The 5,891-nt window shown below is 38.4% G+C and overlaps 1 protein-coding gene across 1 annotated transcript in view; it reads right to left on the reverse strand.

Moving 5' to 3' along the window:
• The window catches only part of FRMD3 (FERM domain containing 3), a 77,014-nt gene extending 74,022 nt beyond the window's left edge, over nt 1-2,992 (reverse strand). The window contains exon 1 of the mRNA XM_010024838.1: nt 2,888-2,992. The gene's annotated coding sequence lies outside the window, so the exon portion shown is untranslated. The remainder of the gene's footprint in view (nt 1-2,887) is intronic.
• Between the last annotated feature and the right edge of the window lie 2,899 nt (nt 2,993-5,891).

Genomic DNA, 5,891 nt, shown 5'->3' on the forward strand with positions numbered 1-5,891 from the left:
GAAAGCCTGTCTACCCTGGGTTTGGAGAAGGCTGAGGTTCTCCATGACTTCTTTGCCTCAGTCTTCACTGGCAAATGCTCTGACCGCACCACCCAAATCTTGGAAGGCAGATGCAGGGACTGCGAGAATGAAGACCTTAGGCCCACTGTAGGAGAGGATCAGGTCTGGGATCACCTTAGGAGCCTGAATGGGACCTGATGAAATCCATCCGCGGGTCCTGAAGGAGCTGCTGAATGAAGTTGCTCGGCCACCGTCATCGTATTTGAAAAATCATGGCAGTCAGGTAAAGTTCCCAATGGCTGGGAAAAGGGAAATATAACCCCATTTTCAAGAAGAGGAATATGGAAGACCCAGGGAACTACAGACCAGTCAGTCTCACCTCTGTGCCTGGCAGGATCATGGAGCAGATTCTCCTTGAAAGCATGCTAACACACATGAAAAACAATGATGTGGCTGGTGACAGCCAACATGGCTTCACTAAGGGCAAACTAGATGACCTTAAGGTCCTTTCCAACGTTAACCATTCTATGATTCTATGATCATTCACTGTTCCACATCTCTGTATTTGCCTACAGGACACGGAAGTATACGGTCACACACACTGTTGAACTGCTTTAGAATGAACTATCACTTCCCTTCAAAGCAATTGTTCTCAGTCAAATTTAACTTTCGAAAGCAGCTCTTGGTGAATTCCACCTACAGATCTTTACTGAACTACTGTTCCTGTTTTGTAATACACCTACCCAAACCATAAGAATGTACTGCAGGAAATGTCTCTCCCTTTTTCCTTGGTAGAACCCACAAAAATTCCACAGACCTTCAGAAATCTCTTCCCTAGAGCTGTAAGTACTCTTTCCTTTAAGGTGGCTACAATGATGTGATGTTCCTTCAGCAAGCTCACTACATCTTTTACTTGCTGTAGCTTATCTCTATAAACACATACCTAAACAACTACTCCTCTGTAATCTTGCAATTGGGTTTGGTTTTCTTTTGTTAACATGAATTGCAGACAGCTAACCTCACAACTGCTAAAATACAAAACTGTGGGAAGAGTCGTCACCTAAGTCATCATTTTAAAGTCATGATTTCCTCATCATCCAGAGCATTTAAATCTGTATAAAGAAAATTCTCTTATAACTCATTTCCTAATTCATGATTTTAAAAACTAATACCCAGTTACAGAAGTTATCCGTATGCTTAAAAATGTGAGAGTAATTATAAATCAGTATTTAAAAATGCATGTATGGAAAATAAATGCTTGAGAAGTTTGCTTAATAAAATCCACCTAAAGAGTGGGCCAGTTGATATTAGCCATCCTCTTCCCAAAGGATGGCCACAGTGCTTTTAGTTGTTGAATACAAAGGCAAATGAAGACCTTGGATTTTTTAGGTAAGAACATAGATGTTTTACCAGATTGTCTTTTATTACTATCCAAGAGAAAACTTAAACTTCACTATAATCTTCCATAAACTTAATGCTGAAATACCTGTACAAGATGCAAAAGAAGAACTGTATAGCCAACAAGATATTCCAGCAAACTCATTGTTATAGTTAACAGCTCTTTGAAACATGGGAATTGCATAAGGTCTGACAGAACTGGCAGCCTCATGGGAGTGGTGTTTTACAGGTTTTTTCTCAAGCACCTCTTTTCAAGAGCATTCAGCTAAAAAGAAAAGTAAACTTTTTACTACAAAAAACCCTTAGAGAAAGGCCTAGCAAAAGTAAGTATTCATTAAGTCCTACCAAATTATAGTCTAATCCGTAACTCCACTTCCTTCTCCTATCAATGCTGATCAGATGAACACCTCTATAATTTTAATGTTTATGAAGAATTAAGTACATTGGTCAGTATAACTGCTAATTATTCCAATTTTAAAAGGAGGATGCAATGGAAATTACCTGCTGGAGCTTTGCAAAACTATTGCAACTCTGTAAGGTTGAACAGAGGGTGATTCCCTAATTCCAGTGATTTCTGACAAAACTAATTAGGATGTAGCAAGAGATACCCAGCAAAATGTTTTTCTCCTCCTGAATCATAGCAGTTTCAAACCGGTGATTGTTTCCAGAGATGAAACAACAATATATGTCCCCATAATATTTAAAGTCATATCTATGTCTTATCTTAAAACCAGGAGGTCCAGATAATGAAGAAACAGTTCTGAATTACACTGTCTGAGGACTTCTTCCTGTGTTGACCATCCTTTTCTGCTCTCAAACAGTAACAATCATCTGACACCAAGCAGGGAGTATCAATAGCAAACCACCTATAGAATAGAACCTGCAAGTTCACCTACCTAAGAGAGATGACTAATCACTCTCCACACAAATGCCTAGAGCAGAGGCCCGTAGATTTCATTGCAAAGATGTAAAGATGCCCATAGGGAGAACTAATCTGAGGAACCCCCCCATAACCTGACAAATTGCACCTATTTTGCACATTGCAGATACCTATATTCATGTACCCCGTGAAAAGCGGACTAGAATCACTGCTTTTGGCTGTTACACTCAACAGGATTCCTGCCTATCCCAAGGAGCATACTCTACAGAAAAACAGAAATGTCAAATTCCAATGCCAGAGCCTAGAGCTACTCTGTGCCACCACTGAGCCATGCCTATAGATCTTTTCTATCTTCAGTGCCCAGGAGTAGTGCACAAATCAGAATACATCAATTTACCCAAAACTAAATACATGAACTGAGGAGAAAATTAATTTAATAATGCCACTTTAGGAACCTCTGTGGATTATGCTTAGAGTACAAACCCTCAAAGATACGTAACTTTACATTAGAACTTCCTTGCTAATGGGCAGGGGGGAAGAGGGGAACCCAAAAAATTAATCAGTTTAGCATTACTTACGAGCAAATGTAATCAGAGTTCATATACATACCCTTTGCTTCTCAGGGTCAACATATCGAATGCCAAAATAGTCTTTTTCCAGCAAGCTGTAATAGTTGCAGATGTGATCTATGAGAAACTGACCTTTAGTTTCCCTCTGTAAAAAGAGAAAGAATTGATACATTATTCTGAGTAGTCTGACCTTACAGCCTATAAATATTTAAAAAAATCTAATTGAAGTATCAAAGAAAATGGCACATGAAATTTGTTGTTGTCAGATGAGGACAAGGTTTTGAGCATTTATCTGCTCTAAAAGATGCAGCAAATTAGTGATCAATATACTTCCTGCACATTCACAAACTGATTTGGTAAAAAAAATACCACCACTAGTCCTGCCTCATGAAAACTCATACTACTTTAATAGCTACACATTCATAACATTTAATATATTTCTAGTAACCATATTTCCACCTGATGTTATAATGGCATAACAGATACCCATTTACATACGGAATTTCAAAGCTGTATGTGGTTTTTTTGTATCCACCAAGTTTGCGAGCAGCTTTGGCAGTGAGTACCTTACTGGATCTTTATGCAGTGCTCACAGAAAGAGAGCACTGATCCTTAATTCCCAGACAGCACTACAATACGAGAAAGAAATGCCCAAATGACTAAAAGAGATGTTTTCATTGCCATTGGGTAGCTACAGCCTTATGGAAAATTACCATACACATGATGTTGTTAACAATCTCATTCTTTATGTCTGTTTTTTTGAATCTCAATACTGTTTCATTTCTCCTTAGTCTACTTGCCTGATGTGGAGAACCTATATGAATTTTCAAATATGTGAGGGTTTTGGTTTTTTTTTTTTTAAATTGAGATGTGTATGAGTATTAACACTGGGCCGAAGCTATTCACCTAAACCAGTCCACTTTAAGCACACAAAGGTGCTTCACTACATCACAGTGTCAGGTCTCTGCATTTCTTTTCCTTTGCCTACCCAGGTCCTGCAGTGAGACACCTCTGCTGTGGACCATGTAGCGAGTTTGCAAGACTCTACCCTATGCTGACATCAAACAACTTGAACTTAGCTCTCTTATAACTACAAAATAGAAACTATACAGTAATGCAATCACATTATATAAAAAAATTACTTAGTTGTTCTGCAAAATGACTCCCCGAAAACTTTGATGCTATGCCTTAATGAACCTTTCTTTAAGAAGCTAACAGGCAATTTTAACCATAAACAGAACAGCTAGGCAAAAATTAACAGATACCTCCTGCATTTCTCAAGGTAGTTTACAAAATTGCCCACTGTTGTCATCTTCATTTCACACACAAGCAGCTGAGGCAAAAACAGTGCTGTGACCTGTTCGAGGTCATACTGTAAAGGTAAGAGGAAGCAATAGCCTCAGAACCACCACTGTCCACTGAGACTTACTGCTTCCCACATTAAAAATGAGACATGTTTCAAGACTAGAGTGTTAGAAAAGAATACAACCTGTGAACTACTGATTTATTTTCTTATCTTTACAGTTAATAAGGAATTCTGACATGGATAGAGTTGATCACTTGTTCACTCCCATTACTGAATTAAAGACTAACTAAACAAAAAGCACCCTCACTTATGGCACTGACAGTGAGCTGTATGGCCCTTCCAGTACACTGGGGCTCCTGCAGCCATTCCAGTCCCTGACACATGGATGTTCTTTCCTGAATTCAATTCCAGCCACAAGGGAGTTTCTAATTTCTCTACAGATTTCTTTTTCCTAAACACGGGACCTCTGCTTCTCTTCCTGCTGTGTAAGCCACCTACTTCCACTACTCCTTTCCTCCTCCACCTTCTATCTCCGATGTATTCACCCTTCACTGTGTGTCCTTTACTCTCCCATATGCTGCTACTTGCCTGGAGGGTATCGCTGCCTTGTCATGCACATACATGGTATTTCTGTACTTTGTTTTCCTATTTTTAAACAGCCAGTATCAAAGGATGTTAACCCGATTTGTTTGTTTTCTATACGTGCTCACTCAACCTCATACTTTGTGCCCTGCATTGCTACCTTTTTCCATGTAATACAGCTGCAACAGTTTTCTGTCTGCAATTGTTTCTTTCCAGCTTCAGGACATTCAAAAAATAACTTGTTTGCTGTTAAGACTGGTTAACACATACACAGACATTTTTTATACTGTACCCAGTACAAGTATGGCCATGCTTGTGACAGTATAGAGAAAACTTCCTTTAAAAGTCAGAGCTGGTATCAAAGACTGAAAAGTAAGGAAAGAAAAATGCCACTCACACCGTGACTGACAAAAAAACCCCCACATACACATACATATCTCAATGATATATTTTCTAGCTTAAAATCTTAGAAGTGTCTGCAAACTTTTGTGAATATGTGATAAGCAAGACCATCAAAATATTAAGACAAAATTGCACGGTGACATTTCACTAAAAAGGCAGTAGGAAAAAAATTGAACTCAGATGTGAAATTCAAGTTGCATGCAGTTTTAAGATGAATCTACAATGAACTAAACAGAACTAGGGAATAACAGCTATTAGGTGACTCAGGTACAGTCAGACATGACACAGGTATTACTGACAACAGTATACAAATGAAATCCAATTTTTAAAACACTGGATATAAGGAAATCAGACTAGTTGTATTTTCATCCAGCAATATTAGAGGGTGTTCCTGGAAAAACAGCCAGTAAATGAACTAACTTTTATAGGTTCACATTCTAATCCATTCATTTAAAAAGCCCTTTGCTTCATCCACCTAAGTCATCACAGAAGTTTTTTTTCGTTCTTGATAAAAGGCTAGGGCATGTACAGTGTTTTTCAATCCAGTAACAACACTCCCTTTCTAAAATTACTTGATGCCCTGGTTTTCTTGCTTGAAAGATAAGACGATAGAAACGGACCAAACAAAATAAAAGCAAATGAACAAAACCCTTGGAGCTAAATTCATGCTCTAGGAAACCTTAAGTACTCCATAGATACATAAAAGAGACTAGTTGAATAACCTCACCCTTGGTTAGTATACACTTCGAGTTAT

This window comes from Nestor notabilis, unplaced genomic scaffold, assembly GCF_000696875.1.
Source record: "Nestor notabilis isolate BGI_N333 unplaced genomic scaffold, ASM69687v1 scaffold9332, whole genome shotgun sequence".
Taxonomy (NCBI): Eukaryota; Metazoa; Chordata; class Aves; order Psittaciformes; family Psittacidae; genus Nestor; species Nestor notabilis.